This window comes from Bidens hawaiensis, unplaced genomic scaffold (genome assembly GCF_021521415.1).
Source record: "Bidens hawaiensis isolate Kalapana, Puna unplaced genomic scaffold, B.hawaiensis_p1.1 tig00024419_1, whole genome shotgun sequence".
In the NCBI taxonomy this organism is placed as follows: domain Eukaryota; kingdom Viridiplantae; phylum Streptophyta; class Magnoliopsida; order Asterales; family Asteraceae; genus Bidens; species Bidens hawaiensis.
This window is the reverse complement of record NW_027493844.1, coordinates 305372-321773: the sequence shown is the minus strand read 5'-3', so window position 1 is coordinate 321773 and position 16402 is coordinate 305372. Positions and strand designations below refer to the sequence as shown.

At 38.1% G+C, this 16402-nt stretch overlaps 1 pseudogene across 1 annotated transcript; it reads right to left on the bottom strand.

Moving 5' to 3' along the window:
• Positions 1–2068: 2068 nt before the first annotated feature.
• On the bottom strand, positions 2069–15936 carry LOC143569164 (peroxisomal fatty acid beta-oxidation multifunctional protein AIM1-like; annotated as a pseudogene). The gene is made up of 18 exons (XR_013141687.1): positions 15813–15936; positions 15645–15715; positions 14438–14500; positions 14302–14358; positions 14138–14205; positions 13429–13510; positions 13261–13316; positions 12219–12521; positions 11922–12008; positions 11161–11335; positions 6892–7013; positions 6659–6822; positions 5633–5887; positions 4896–5017; positions 4697–4817; positions 3846–3994; positions 2498–2636; positions 2069–2133 (listed from the first exon to the last, which is right to left on the bottom strand). The product of XR_013141687.1 is annotated as a peroxisomal fatty acid beta-oxidation multifunctional protein AIM1-like (transcript).
• Positions 15937–16402: the final 466 nt, after the last annotated feature.

Sequence of the window (16402 nt, the reverse complement as noted above, 5' to 3'; positions counted from 1 at the left end):
CGGAGTTGATCACTGCGCGCGCCTTGTATAAAAGCCACGCGCAGGAGTTGCTCAGTTATTCCCCCGATTGCCAGAGACTCCTGATTGAAACGAGTGATGTAGTCCTCAATCGTTTCATCATTCATGCGCACGCAGTGCATGATGTCATCAGGATCGCGCGTGTGTCTGCGCTGCTGTACGAAGTGGGCCTGGAACTTTTCCAATAGTTCCTCGAACCCATCAATTTGCCCAGTCGGCAAGCTCTCGAACCAGACACGCGCCGCGCCCGTAAAGCAGCGGGCAAACATGTGACACCATGTTGGCATCGTCCAGCTCTCTAGGTTTCCCGTGTTATAGAAACCTTGCAAAAAGTCATCTGGATCTGTTGTGCCATCATATTTGCCCAGACCACTTGGCATCTTGGTCTTGTGCTGGATGGGGGCCTTAGCGATGCGCTCAGTAAATTTTGAGTGCTTCACTAAGATGGCCGGCCTGTACGGCGTGGTTACGTCCACTTGCCCCCTCACTGGCGGGCTGTACGGCATGTGTAGATCCAGATCTGCTCTGGCTCCAGGCGCCATGTTCACAGGCGCGCGGAGTTGTGAGCCTCCTGCATGAGTATCTAGCGTCTTCCTCATGCTATGCACTTCTTCATCACTGAACTCAGTTTGTGCAGTGTGAACAGAATGTCCGTCTTCCGGCGCGCGCGGCCTTTTTGTAGTCTGCTTATCAAACGCTTGTCTTTGTGTTTGGTCGGCTGGCTTTTTCTGTTTGACCATTTCATTGTACTTTTCCATTAGACGCCGCTGCTCGTTTATGAGCCATTCATTCGGATCATTTGTTTCTTCTTCTGGACTCATTGGTCCTTTCAGTTTCGCGCCGGCAAGATTTTGTAACGTGAGATCGTCCGGAGGAGTTTCAGTCTGGCCGTGAGGGGTTGTGATGAAGGGACGGTTACTGGTGGTGCGCGTAGAATCACGCGGCACCCTCAGAAACCGCTGTCCCTCATTGACACCCTCACGTTCAATATCCTCCAGAGCTTGATCAGCGTTACGAACGCCAGAAACCATAGTGATTGATTTTTTTTATGTAGATCTGATGAGATCTGATTGCCGTTTGTAACAGTGGATGGCGCCAATGAAGAAACGTGGATCTACTCACTGGTAGCAGATCTACTTTCCTCGGGTTTTGATTATACTATTTCACCGATGGTTCTTCTGGATCTGTGTTCTTCCACCTACAAAATGAACAACGCCGTTAACTTACCCCTCAGAAAGGGACAGAGGGGTCCTCTTTGGGGTAACCCTCCGGCGTGAGAATAAGTATATGGTGAAGAAGATAATAATGTGAGAGTCAGGGAATCTGGAGAGTATTGCTTAATAGCTGAATACTGTATGATTGTGTGACTGTGTGTTTTCTGTAACTGACTGTGAGTGAATGTAATTCAATATGATTGAATGTGATATCACTGCCTGTAACTGTCAATGATTGAGTATGAATGTCCCCATCAAAGTGGAGTTGATGCTGTATTTATAGTGCTAGGGTTTCCACTGATTGGGCTCAGCCTCGTTGGCCTCCTCCAATCGCACTGCGCCACGTGTCCTCTGGGACATCTGGCGTTTTCTCGTTGGTTGTAATCACGTGGTAGCACATGTGTCATGCTGAGTTGTCGACCTTTCATTTGGCAGCTGTCAACATCAGCATATCCTTATTCCTTAAAAAGATGCCTTCTGGAAGGTTGTCTGACGTGCACAATCAAGTTTGCCCTAATCCTGATTTGGATAAGGACGAGGTTGATTATATGCATGTGTGATATGCGCCCATCCTGAGGATGCGCGAGGTCTTCTCTTTATTCTCACGCGCAGATATTTCATGCGCAAATATGATATGCACGAGCATGTGATATGCGCCGCGCGCTGATGCGCTGCACGCGTATGTGATGCGCGAGCATATGTGTGCCTGGGCATATGATGCCTGAGCATGTTTTGTATGCGCCATGCGCATAGGTTTTGGCTTTGTGCCTTGATAATGTCTTTATCTTGTGGGTTGACCCGCCTTGCTCGGTGTTGAGGCGGGTACATACCTCTTCACTCGTGTTCTTGCATTCGCTTACAGGCGAGCCCTAGAGCCTGTAGGAGACGTTACTGGTGCACTCTGCAAAAACATATTGATATGTGAGTTGTTACACAAATATAAAGAAGCTTAAAAAAAAAAAACTTTTTATAGTTTTTAATTTTCCATTAAAGAAACATAGAGTTTCTTGCCTCTTTTTATCTTTTAGAAATAATTTAACTAAATAGAAAAAGCAAACCGCAATAATAATCTAAAATCTTGATTAAAAAAAAAAACTAATTATTAAGATGATGTATGCACCGAAATAGACTTTGTGTGACTTTTGACCCGTTTAACCAGCTTTTAGCTCAATATGTTATATGACCCATTTGAGATAAGAAAAACCCCAAATTGACCCAGCCATAAGTAAACAAGTCGAAACTGCAAAGGGGTTAAGATTTCTCACCAATGGTACACCATTCATCGCTCGTTCTTCCAAGAATTTTGACGGTTTATAAAAGTTGCCATATTTTTCAGACCATTTTTTTAAACTTGTATAAATGTGTTTACTTCCAACCAAATCTGCCCAAAAGATGATGCCACCACTGCAACAAGTTAAAAAATATATATTAAATTTCAAATCATCAAACTTGTTTATTTGTTTATGTTAAGATAGTAAATATAAAATTAAGCACAATAACATTATAGGCTCATAAGGCTTAATCTAGGCTCATAAGTCTAACTCTAACACGCCAAATGCGTAAATAAAAAAAAACACTGAAAAGAAAGCGGGCCGAATATCACAATTTTAACGCATAAAAGTAAAACCATTAACTTTATTGACACATTTAGTACCGAAAATTGAAATAATTGTGAAAACAGTTTCCAGGGTCAAAGTCAAACCAAATCGATTTTGACCCGTTATCCAACCCACCCATTTTGCCAAGGCTAGTTAGAATTGTTGTTCGCTACCAACCAACCAACCATACCCAGTATAAATCCCACCAATAGCAAAGCTGTTAGCAGGGTCTGGGGAGGGTGGGATGTAGGCAAACCGTACCCCCATCCCAAAGGATAGAGAGGTTGCTTCCAGAGAGACCCCCGGCTCGAAAACCATATGCATGGGATCAATAATAATAGTGATATTGGTAATTATAGTAATAATAGTTGTACTAAATATGGAAATAGATCAATAATAATAGTGATATTAGTAATGAATACCAAATATGTGTTATAAATACTAGTTTGAGGATAGGGTATTATAGTAATATATCATTTTTCCACTCGAAATAAGGTAAAGAAACTCCTCCTATGATAGAATTATAATCAAAACTCTACGTTTCTGCTAAAAGTCCTTAGCCTTAATCCTACGTCTCCAAGAATTCCTATCCTCAACCATGTCCTCGGAGAGGTGCAAATCTAGCAAATCATGCTTAATCCTCTCGTCCCAAGTTAATTTAGGACGTCCTCTATCCCTCCTCCCCTCTATACTAATAGTTTCTACAGATCGGACAGGAACCGTCGTCTCTCTTCTCTTCACATGTCCAAACCATCTCAATCTCCCTTCTCTTATCTTATCTGAAACGTTAGCAACCAATCTCTCTCGAAAAACATCATTTCTTATTTGGTCCAATCGTGTGTGCCCACACATCCACCTTAGCATTGTTGTTCGCTAGTGGTACCAATATACATTTAGCACCAAAAATTTATTTTTTTGGCATGAACCAAAATTACTAGTTTTGAGTCGAAACAGATTTGACCCGTTACCCGACCTGCCCAATTTGCCGCATCTAGTTAAGAGTTGTTGGGCATACCGGTATGAAGGGAAACTCATTCCAAGAACTGATGCAATATCAAGATCCGATGCCCGAACAACAATTTGTTCTTCTAGAACACGACATGCCTCGTTCACTACGGGAAACAATACCATTTCTACTATTTCTTGATCGGTTACAGATACGGGCTGCAAAACGGAAAATTAATTAAAAAGATATTACTTCATAGTCTTCATATTTTAAAATGGATAGGTATGATTAAATGGCCAAGCTCACAAAAGAACTTCAAACACTTTAAACCAATCCCGAATTGGGTTGGTTAGTAATGGATCAAAACGGGCTTGAGTTCAAAAGTGTCCATTATTAGTATGTTTATTATGATAAAAGAAAAACAACATAATTACAATAATAATTTATAGGCTAATTTAATAAGCGAGCCCTGGCTCACATATTGAGCTCGAGCTAGTTCGCGGGCCTGAAAGAGCCTTTTATCTATATAACTTTTATTTAATATATTTATATAATAATTAATATTGAATAGCATTTTTTTATAAAAATTATTAAGTAGCATACTATATACAAAAGTATAACTTTTATTTAACTTTATACTATATATAAAATTAATTACTATAAATATACAAAGTAATTACTAAAACATATAAATAAAGTAATTAAATAATAAATAAGATGAGCTTGACAAAGCTCGAGCTTGAAAACTACTAACGAGCCGAGCACGGGCCCAAGCTCTCTTAAGTTAAACGAGTCGGGCTCAAGCTCTGCTCGGCTCGTTTACATCCCCTACTTCCAACCCGTGACCCATTTAGCTAATTTCATATTTGACCCACTTTTGTTTTTGATATTCTTAACTTTGTCCACCAAAAATACATTACCTGCCCTCGTGGCATAAGCTTAGCAAGCCTTCTTGACTCCTCTACAATCGGTAGCACCATCGGATCGGGTTTCGGTTTGCTACCTTTTTCATAATGTAATAACCTTTTCCATTGTTTTTACCTAAAGTTAAATAATCATGTTAACAGAATGCCTGCCTTTACATATAATAAAAATGAACAAATGTAATAATCAACTTACCATTTCGTCCATTTTTAATCAAAAGGTCAACTACAGGAGACTTGAATGTTCTATCTGGATAAGCCGAAGCAAATTCTTTACGTACTGCATTAGCTACACCATACCCTACTAAATCTTCAAGCCTACAATCATGAAGTTTGAAATAAAAATAAATAAATAAATAATTCCCATTTGGCAAAAACGTGTCATCCAGACTATGTTTATTAAAAAACAGATAAATTAGCTTATTAAGGAAACGAGTCAAATGGGGTCAAAAGTCATATAATCACTCTGTTCAAAAAATTATATAATTATTCAAACAATATAATTTTGTTATATTATCTTATCTTGAATAGTCAAATGGTCAAAACCAATCCAGCTCATTTCAGACTTTTTTAATTTTGACATATTTACTTAGAAGTACGGGTGTGAATTTCTGACAAGGCACGAACCTAACACGAAATTCGCGGGTTCGGGTCAGTTTCAGGCTGAACTCATGAACCCACTTAGCTAAACGGGTTGCGTTCGGGTTAACCCAGTGGGTTCATGCGTTAAATTTTTATTATGTTTTCTTTAATGGTTAAAACCAAATTAAAAGAAAATGAGTCAAATTTGTCAAATATGTTGAAGGCCACCCAATGTGTCTTTAATGAAATAATATAACCTTCATTATATCAAACTGTAACTATTAGATATCACATATTCAGTTTTGGAAAACGCATATTCAACCGATTCAAACTAACGGAGCAGAAACTTACTGGAACGGGCCCACTGGGAGCCCGAAGCTGGTGATGAGTTTGTCAATTGTAAATAAGTCGACACCTAAATGAAGCAGAATGTGGGCACTCTGTTTGTAGGAAAAAAAGATACGACTAACAGCAAAACCTGTACAATTTCCCACAACCACAGGAACTTTCTTTATTATTTTTCCAACTGTCATGAGATCAAGAATCACTTGAGCAGAAGTCTTTTCGGTTCTAATAATCTCCAAAAGTGGCATCATATGAGCAGGACTGTAATATATAAAAAAATCATTTTAATAGCATTTCAAGTGCATACCGTGAAAAAAGTATGTAAGAGTTTAAAAGTATAACTTGTTATAGAGTGCATCTAATTAGGGCTGTTCAAATAGCTAGCGGCTAGATCGAAATCAGGAACTGAGCTCGAGCCAAGGTTAACCTGACTTGTTGGCTCGCTTGTTAGGCTCTTTTAGCTCACTCATTGACTTATTTAAATATAAATTTTAATATATGTATAATTAAAATCCAAATTTAAACATTGTAACTAATAGACTTAGTAATTTATTAATTATCCACTATGTCTATGTTAAAAATATTTTTTTTCTTCATACATATCAATATGTGTAAAAATATAAATTTAATATCTTATTTTAAATAAACAAACTGGCTCGAGCTTTATACGAGCCCAGCTCAGCTCAACATTTCAGCTCAATAAGAAAAACGAGCCAAACCGAGCTAGTTAGGTTTGTAAACAAGCCGAAACAAGTCAGATTAATACAGTCATACACTGTTTGAAAGTTTGACTACACTAAAGCTTATTTTTAATGAATACAAGTATTCAACCTCCAAAATCATTTTATTCAAGAAAAGAGCATTATATAATAATAATAATAATGATAATAATATGGCATTTGTAATCATATTAAGCACACTGACTATTCATAATATCTTAATGAGAGTGTGTCATCTCTGCATATTTCCTTTCGTTTACTTGAACGAAGGGTATATAAGGAATACTATAAGATACGAGTTATGCCACTTCACCTGAAGAAATGTGCGCCAACAACTCGATCTTTAGATGCCACTTTCTCTCCAACCAAATTGAGATCAATGGTAGATGTGTTGGTTGCCAAAATGCAATGAGGTGGACATACTTTCTCAATCTCACTAAAGATTTCTTGTTTTAGTTGCACGTTATCAATAACCACCTGTTAATAAAAGTAACTAATCAAACAACTATTATCAGTATCAATATTATTATTATTTAAAGAGCATACCTCTATGACCATATCCACGTCCTTTAATTCTAAGTAATCTAAAACACCTTTAATCTTTGACAATGCTTTGTCAGCTGCTGACTGTGCCAACTTTTTTCTTGTAACCAAATCTCTAACATTTGCTACAAACAAAGAACATTGAACAGACTTCAAAACCATAAAAGTGAACTTTTTTTGTTTACTGCAGCGAGTTGAACGTGTTGAAATAACACGACTCTTTTTAATGCATATAGCCTCCTAAAGAAGATTAATTATAACCAACTCAGTAATCATTAGGGCTGTAAACGAGCCGAGATCATTTATCTCAACGAGCTGAAATGTTGAGCTCGAGCACGGATCATAAAAAACTCAAGCCAGCTCATCGAGCCAACTTGTTTATTTTTCAAAAAATAAAAAAAAAAAATAATTTTATATTTTTACACATATTGATATATATATAAATGAAAAAGAAACAAAATATTACTTTTGAGTTTTGAAATATGCATAATGCAGATTCAATGAACTACAAAATTTATAACTTAAATATATTAAAAGTTGGGCTTTAGTTTGAACGGGCCAACAAACCAGCCAAACAAACCTAATGAGCGAGTGTTACGAACCAGGCCGGCCCACCAGCAGTTGGGTACAGCAGGCCCAAGAGAAACACAAGGAAGCCCGGCAAGTTATTGGATTGAGCTGCAAGTTTCACGATTGCATGTTTTCCTAGTTTTACTCTTTAATTTACCAAGTCTTTAGAAGCATTAGAGTAGGTAGTGGTGCATGTTTCCCTTAGAATAAGGAACGTGGGTGATGAACCCTGTTTCATTGCATGTTTAAATTCAGTTTTTGCATTATGAAATATATCAGAAAATTGTCCCAATTGTTCGTTTCTTCCCTGCAAATCTCTGGAGTGTAGCCTACTAAAACAAGGCCTATCATCTTGGTGCTTTCATTCACGTCTCTCCCTTCCGCCATGCCTCCTTGCCCCCACGGTTCCGATGATCTTCCACCTACTGTCACCGACCAACTTGCCCAACTAATTGCTATTTCAACCGAAGCCTCCAAATCCCAACAGCAAACCAATACCCAATTAGCCGCCCTCATCACCGCCACTGAAAATCTTCATGTCAAACTCGATTCCCAAACCACCCACCTCACTGAGCTCTCTGATTCTTTCCACACCGACACCAATTTTCCAGGCCGCCCCCGGTTAGACCAACCCAACAACGACGGTAACCATGATCGCCCTGCTCCACCGCCACCCAACCGCCAACCACGTCATCCTAAAATTTCACTTCCAATGTTTGATGGCTCCAATCCTTTAGGGTGGATTTTTCAAGCCGACAATTACTTTACCTATTTCAATGTCCCACCGGCTGAACGCGTATCTCTGACCGCCTTCCATTGCACCAGCGATGCCCTCTCTTGGTATCTATTAGCAGATATATAGATATATATATGATTATATTATTATTATAGAACAAATTGTATTTGATATAGAATATGATTCATCCCTAAATTAGAGGAGGGACACCATGTATATATTAGGGATTATTGGTTAATGAGAATCATCAAACTTTATCAATAATCATGGTATAAGAGCCTTCCCTGTAACCCTAGCTGTACATACATGGCACTATTACTCAGGATTTGCACATATTTAAATCATCAGTTGGCAAACTACTCTCATAGACTGACGCCGATTGGGCTGGGTGTCCCGACACACGTTGCTCCACTTCTGGTTACTGCGTGTATTTGGGTGATAATCTTCTCTCGTGGTCGTCCAAACGCCAGGCCGTCATTTCCCGATCCAGCGCTGAGGCGGAGTACTGAGGTGTCGCCAACGTCGTGTCCGAAACTTGTTGGCTGCGAAATTTATTACTCGAACTTCATTGTGCACCATCTCATGCAACTCTAGTATATTGTGACAATATAAGTGCCGTGTACCTGTCCTACAACCCAGTTCAACATCAGCGAACAAAGCACATTGAATTGGACATTCATTTTGTTTGTGAGAAAGTTGCAAGAGGCGAAGTCCGGGTTCTTCACGTTCCATCTCGTCATCAAATTGCAGATATCTTCACCAAAGGCTTGCCCTCATTTCTGTTTGATGACTTCAAATCCAGTCTCAACATTCATGAACCTCCAGTTTAGACTGTGGGGGTGTATTAGCAGATATATAGATATATATGATTATATTATTATTATAGAACAGATTGTATTTGATATAGAATATGATTCATCCCTAAATTAGAGGAGGGACACCATGTATATATTAGGGATTATTGGTTAATGAGAATCATCTAACTTTATCAATTATCAGTATCAAAACCAAGCAGACAATGACCTCCTTGGCACGTCGATGGACTTCAAGCGTCAACTTGAAATTTGTTTTGGTCCCTCTTCCTACGAGAATCACGCAGCGGCCCTTTTAAACTCCAACAAACGTCCACCGTCCCCGACTACCTCCTGGCATTTGAACGGCTCAGCAACCGAATCACAGGGTTATCTCCACAACACCGACTCGATTGTTTTCTTTCGAGCCTTAAACAGGATATCAGGGCTGAAGTGGCGACTCACAAACCTACCACTCTACATGAGGCCACGGGCCTGGCCCGTCTTATAGAAGACAAATTGACCCATGTGCAAAAACCAAAACCCTTTTTCCCTTTCAAATCCTCTTCATCGATGTCTGCTTCCAATTCACAGTCCACCCCCACCGTCCACCACCTCCCTTGCTACATCTTCCACCACTTTACCCACTCCCTCCCCTATGACTCCACTGTTGCCCACACCCACTAAACCGCTTCCCTTTCACAAGCTTACTCCAGAACAAATACAACAGCGCCGCAAAGAGGGTTTGTGCTTTCGATGTCCCGCAAGGTATTTCCCGGGTCACACTTGCTCTCCTTCACAGTTCCTTCTTATCGTTGATCACGGCGATTCTGACCCTCCTCCTGATTCGTCCGATCTCTCCACGCCTACATTCATGTCACTATCTCTAGCAACCTTTTTCGGTATGTCTTCACCACAGACATTACGTCTCACCGGTTTTATTATGGGTAAACCAGTAACTGTCCTCATTGATTGTGGGAGCACCCACAACATTATGCAGCCGCGCATTGCCGCCTGTTTACCCGTTACCACCCAACCCTTGACCCTGTTTCCTGTGATGGTAGGCAATGACCAACTCATTCATTATGTGGGTCACTGTCCATCGGTTCCTGTCAAGCTTCAAACCATTCAATTCGATATTTCATTCTTTTTGTTCCAAATTCAGGGGGCCGATATTGTTCTCAGTGTCACGTGGCTGGGAAGTTTAGGTCCAATTTCCGTTGATTTCTCCATTCCCGAGCTCTCATTCACCTTCAACTGTACCACCACAACCCTTCGTGGTGATCCCATGTCTCATCCGGTTACACCCGGTTCCTTGTCCGCTATGATTCGCCATGATTCGGTCGCCTCTATGCACACCCTTATCATGGACTCATCGCCCTCTGTCAACCCATCCACCTCCCGCACTTCTGACCCTCAACTTCATCATTTAATTGAGTCGTTTCCCACCCTTTTTGACACACCTCAACACCTTCCTCCATCCCGGCCCCATGACCATCAGATGATAGGCCTTGTTTTAGTAGGCTACACTCCAGAGATTTGTAGGGAAGAAATTATCAATTGGGACAATTTTCTGATATATTTCATAATGCAAAAACTGAATTTAAACATGCAATGAAACAGGGTTCATCACCCACGTTCCTTATTCTAAGGGAAACATGCACCACTACCTACTCTAATGCTTCTAAAGACTTGGTAAATTAAAGAGTAAAAACTAGGAAAACATGCAATCGTGAAACTTGCAGCTCAATCCAATAACTTGCCGGGCTTCCTTGTGTTACTCTTGGGCCTGCTGTACCCAACTGCTGGTGGGCCGGCCTGGTTCGTAACAGCGAGACAACGAGCTGAGCTTGCCTTGGCTCGGCTCGTTCGTTTACACATCAGCCGATTCAAGTGAGTCATAACTCACAAGCCGTGAGCTTTTTGAACAACCTTAGTAATTATTAGTAAGGGGGTGTCTGAGATTGCTTATTTCAACCTAAGGGTAAACTTGTAATTTTGAATCCACCAAGAATAATCAGCTTGAAGAAAGGAATCTGAAACTTCTTATCAAAAGCAGCCCTAAATACTGTTAATATGACCAAAAAAATTTTGTGTGACCCAACCCGTTTCAGCCCATTTCAAACCAAACCCCCTTTAACCCATTAACTAAATCTATCTAAACGGAGATCATACCCTCTATCATTTTTAACCCTTTTGTAAGATACTTGGAATTGACTTCTTTAAGAATAACGTTTATATTACTAGTTATAAGGGCTGTGGCTATTCCAGAACCCATTAAACCTCCACCAATCACAGCAACTTTCTTGATGGGTCTGGGCTTGAGCCCAATATCAGTAATGTTAGGCACCTGCAGGTGACAAATACAAAGTTGAGCATGTAAAAATAGGGGTGTGAGTTTCTGGCATGACACGAAACTAACATGAAAATCGTGGGTTTGGGTTTAGTAAAAACGGGTTCGGGCCAGTTTTGGGTTGAACCCGTGTAGCTAAATGGGATATCTTTGTATCAACCCGCCGGGAATTTATTTTTTATTTTATATTTTTAAAATGCGTTTTATGTCGTAAATTTGGTTATTTTATGCTAAAAGTTAAAATTAAAAGAGAAACTAACATAATACTTTATAACTAAAATGTAATTGTTTATATACGTTTGCACTTTTTGTTGTAAAATTATATTTTTAAAGTATTAATATGCGGAAAAAATAAAAATATGGGTTAAACGGGCCGAGTTCGTGTCAATCCACAATGTGGTGTTCGAATCATATGCCTGACACGATTTTCAGGTTCTTGGCATATTCGTGTGGGTCAAACTTTCAGACTCGGGTCGGGTTGGACCTGCTAAACTGTGAACATGACCCGCATAACACCCCTATGTAAAACTATTTAAAAAAAAAGGAAAATATAAAAATACTCACAATAAATTGAGTATATTACCTTTGAAGTTGCACGCTGTGAAAAGAACACATGACAAAGACCTTTTGATGTGTCGGAAACAACAAGCTCATTGAAAGCTTTACCCTCCTGGAAAACAAAAAAAAATTGTGTAAATTAATCTATAAAGAAAACCAGCTTATTACTAAAATAATATAAATCTTGTAATCATATATAAAACTAAATTATTACTAAAATAATATAATTCTTGTAATCATATTTGATACTAATTTCATGAAAAAAGATTTTGGACAAAAAAGTGTTTCTAGTCAACCAAGCCCGACCCGTTTGACCATTTACCTTCAAAACACCATAGTATCCTCCGTGCACAATGCCTTCTAGAATAACATCAAGGCATGCTTGGTGTTGTGGCGTATTAGGTGAGGCCCGTTTGACTTGTTGACGTGCAACCGTGATTATCTCAAATACTTCAGGCAAAGAACCAATCTTGTCTGTCTTGTGAAGGGACCGGGCCCACGGTTTTCGTTTTTCGGCAATGTCTAAAGCCCATTGTCTAGAAACTTCTAGAAGTTTTTGAGGAGGCACAATGGCATCAATTAGACCTAGCTTTTTACCTTCTTCAGATAATATTGGTTTAGATGTCTACAAAACAAATAATCAATCAGTCTTAATTGCCCACTTTTACAGTTATACCTTGATATAAATACCCTGTTCTTAAATCTTGCAACTTTTCCAAGTTAATTGGTATCTTAAATGCATTAAGGACGAAGGGTAAAGTTGGCATTATGAAATTTGTGGGTTTAGTTTAGTATAAATGGGTTCGGGTCAGTTTCAGGCAAAACCCGCCAACCCAATTAGCTAAACGGACCTGGAGGGTTTTCTGGTTGACCTTTTTAACCCATTTATATTTTATATTTTTAACTGTGTTTTAAGCCACAAGTTAAATTGGTAATTGGTTTGGTATATTATGCCAATATTTAAAACTTAAGAGAAATTGACATTAGATTTTATAATTAAAAATGTAACTCTTTTGTATTCATTTATATCTTTTGTTGTAAAAGTTAACTTTAAAGTATAACTGGCAAATAAATTAAAAGAAGTCGGGTTAAACCGGTCATGTTCGCTTCAACCCACGAATATCTGTGTCATGTTCGGGTTCGTGCCTTAACATGATTTTATGGTTTGTAAACGTATTCAGGTTCATGTCACTTATAAGAGCTGATACCCTTTATCCATTTTTCATAAATAATCAAGGCGTTTATTATAATAGAAAAGATTAAATTTTCTAGAATTAAGCAACTTCAATAAGACAACTAAGATTTACAATAAATATATAATAGTTTTGCCATATTTTAGCAAGTTGAAAGATAAAGGAACTCACCAACATCATATCAATTGCCTTTGGCAGTCCCACAAGCCTCGGAAGTCGTTGGGTACCTTAAAAAAGATTTTAAAATTATTATTTAAGTGCATATCAGTCAACAAAATCACATTTATTTAACTTCACTCCATATATTATTACAAGTATACAAATTAATAACTATATTACCTCCGGCTCCTGGGATAATTCCAAGAGACAATTCTGGCAAGCCGAGTTGCGCCTTCGGAGCCGCAATGCGCGCATGGCATCCCTATTTGAAAAAAACAAATGCTATTAGCCTGTAAACAAACCGGACGTTCACTGAACTGTTCGACAGGAAGTTTGTTTATAACATGAACAAAAAACTTCGTTCATTTAATTAAACGAACAAATATGAACACGTGCCTCGATTGTTCATTTATGTTCCTGAACTTTATTGTTCATTTATGTTCCTGAACTTTCGTTTACATTCGTTGGTTTATGTTTGCTTTAAGTTTGTTACTTAATATATTCCTTTAAATTTTCTAGGCCCATAATTACAACTTAGTCTAGTTTTAATAACATTTAGGCCCAACACATTGTTGTTCACATTTTTTTAGCTAAGTTATGTTCGTTTATTTATGTTCAGCTGTGTTCGTTCGTTTACGTTCATGAACTATTCGTTTATATTGTTAACAAACGAACATGGACACACTCAATTTATAGACGAACGAACAAGAAAACCCTATTCGTTTAATTGCTCGTGTTCAATTGTATGTTCGGTTAAAGTCAAACGAACAAACATGCACCATTCATGTTCATTTGGTTTGTTTACAGGCCAAAATGTTATCACTTTCATTATTTCATATAGCTTATATTTTCAAAAATAGTAATAATTTAGATGCCAAAAACTACAAACCATTGAAACTTCTAATCCGGCCCCGAGTGCAAGTCCTTCTATAGCAACAACTATAGGTTTCTTTGCATCTAAATTTACCGAAAAAAACAAGTTTATTAGATATAAAATAAAAGTAAACTTTGGTAATATTTATTAATCAAGAGTTATGTGATAAACGGGAACACCTTCGATTCTGTTGACCACAAGGTCAACGGATAAATCAGGTAGAAGAGATAAGTTTCCTGCCAATCAAAGACAATGCTTAACAATCAGAATGTGATAATCAGCAGTTTTCTTGTTAACTAATACTTAAAGCAGTACCAGTTTGTTGAACTTTTTGAAACACATTGATATCAAAACCACCTGAAAACTTGCTGTTCATTCCTATATAAAATAAGAAAAACTGATTTTAGCAGACAAATTACAGACACAAAAAAATGTGATAATTAAAGTTATCTATATGTGAATTGTAAAGTTAAAGAAAACCAGTGTTGTAAAAGTCAGCTCTAGGGGCCGATTAGTCACCGACTACTTGCTAATCGCTGGGCTGCTGATGCAATTTCAACTAATCGGCCCCTAAAATCGGTCATCAGTCAAAGCCAGTCAAAATTGGTAAAAACTTTGCAGTATTTGGAAAATTACACTTATTAATACAATCCGATTAAATAAGTTTAAAAAATTATATATGAAATTTTAAAGATTACATATTAGCGCCTACTCGCCTAGCAAGTTTTACAATGCTGAAGAAAACAAACAAATATATATATATATATATATATTTGTAGCAAGTAACAGGCCAATGAGCTTGTGGTGGAGTGGTAAGGAAGAGACTTGGTGTTCCATGTGACCCAGGTTCGATTCCTGCCCCCGTCATTTAGTTTCGACAGCATCAGATAATGATGGGAGACTAGGCGTGTAGGTGGTGTTCACTAGTTGGATCCTTGAACTGAACAGGTTTTATCTCACCGCACTGTCGTGCCTTCGGGCGAGTTTTCTCGAACGTTGTCCTTAGATGAGGGTTTTCCCCGGATCGGAAGGCGAGTGTATCCCGATGTGGTGAATTTAGTCAGTAGCCCATTTGGAGGATTCGTTGGCCGTTAAAAAAATCGAGCGGGTCTACTCACCCTGGCAAAAATGTTCTTCAAAAAACTCGCTCCTTACATTTTGTTTTATAGAATACTCATCCCACTCGTCCCAACAAATTTTCAACGCCTAAAATACTCTTCCCGACCAACTTTGTAAAAAACTCGTTGACTCTAACAATCTAGTCGGTCCGAGCAGACTGTGACGGACATTTTGGGAATATGCTATAAAATGGGGACAAAACTCGAAACTTTCTACTTAAAAGGGGCATTCTCGGAATTTTCCGTTTTTAATATTTGTAACAATTAGCAGAAATTTCTATTTAACACAAAATGAAACATGATAATGAGTGCAATCTCACTGAAGCAAAACATCAAACACTTGGTGGGCAATAAATTTCAACACTCTAAACTCACTAAAAACACCATCTTTTTCGACAAATTACCGGTCAAAACGATCGCCTTACATCATCACTGCTCATAGCCTCTTCAATCTTCTCCTTCAACCAACCAATAACTGCACATAAAGTAATACATAAAGCAATAAAACCAAACCCATAAACAATTAAAAAAAAAACAAAATTAAACAAAACCCAATTGAAACCAGAGCTTACTTGAGACAGCAAACGCATTAACAGGCGGATTAGAGACGAAGATTACAGCAACACCATCGGAACCCACCTCCATTTTGACTTCCATTTTGGTTGAATTTGGTCAAATAATAATAATATAATAATTATTATTATTATTATAATAAAGATGATGATTTATATTTATAGTTAGTTACACAAGTCAGACAAATGAGGTTGGTTGTAAAGTACGCAAAACCTTCATTTTTTTATGTTTATCGGTTTGACCAACTGTTACTTTTGATATCACCATTGAACAATTACATTGAGTGATCGAGGGGTAAAAAATTTTAGATTAATCATAAGTTTGTATATATAAACCAATCAAATTTTTTTCAATAAAAAAAGACCATAAATTCAAAAAAAAAAAAAAACATTTTCTTACAAGTAAACGACAAAAAAAGAAAAATTACAACTAGGCCCGACGACCTTTAAGGTCTTTAAATTCATCGATTACTGATTTCGAATCAAACTTTTCAGCAATTTCTCTTTCTATGTAAACCACCAAGTTATTCGCAAGAAATTCATCAAACATCCTATTGCGAAGACGATTCTTGACTATTTTCATTGCTGAA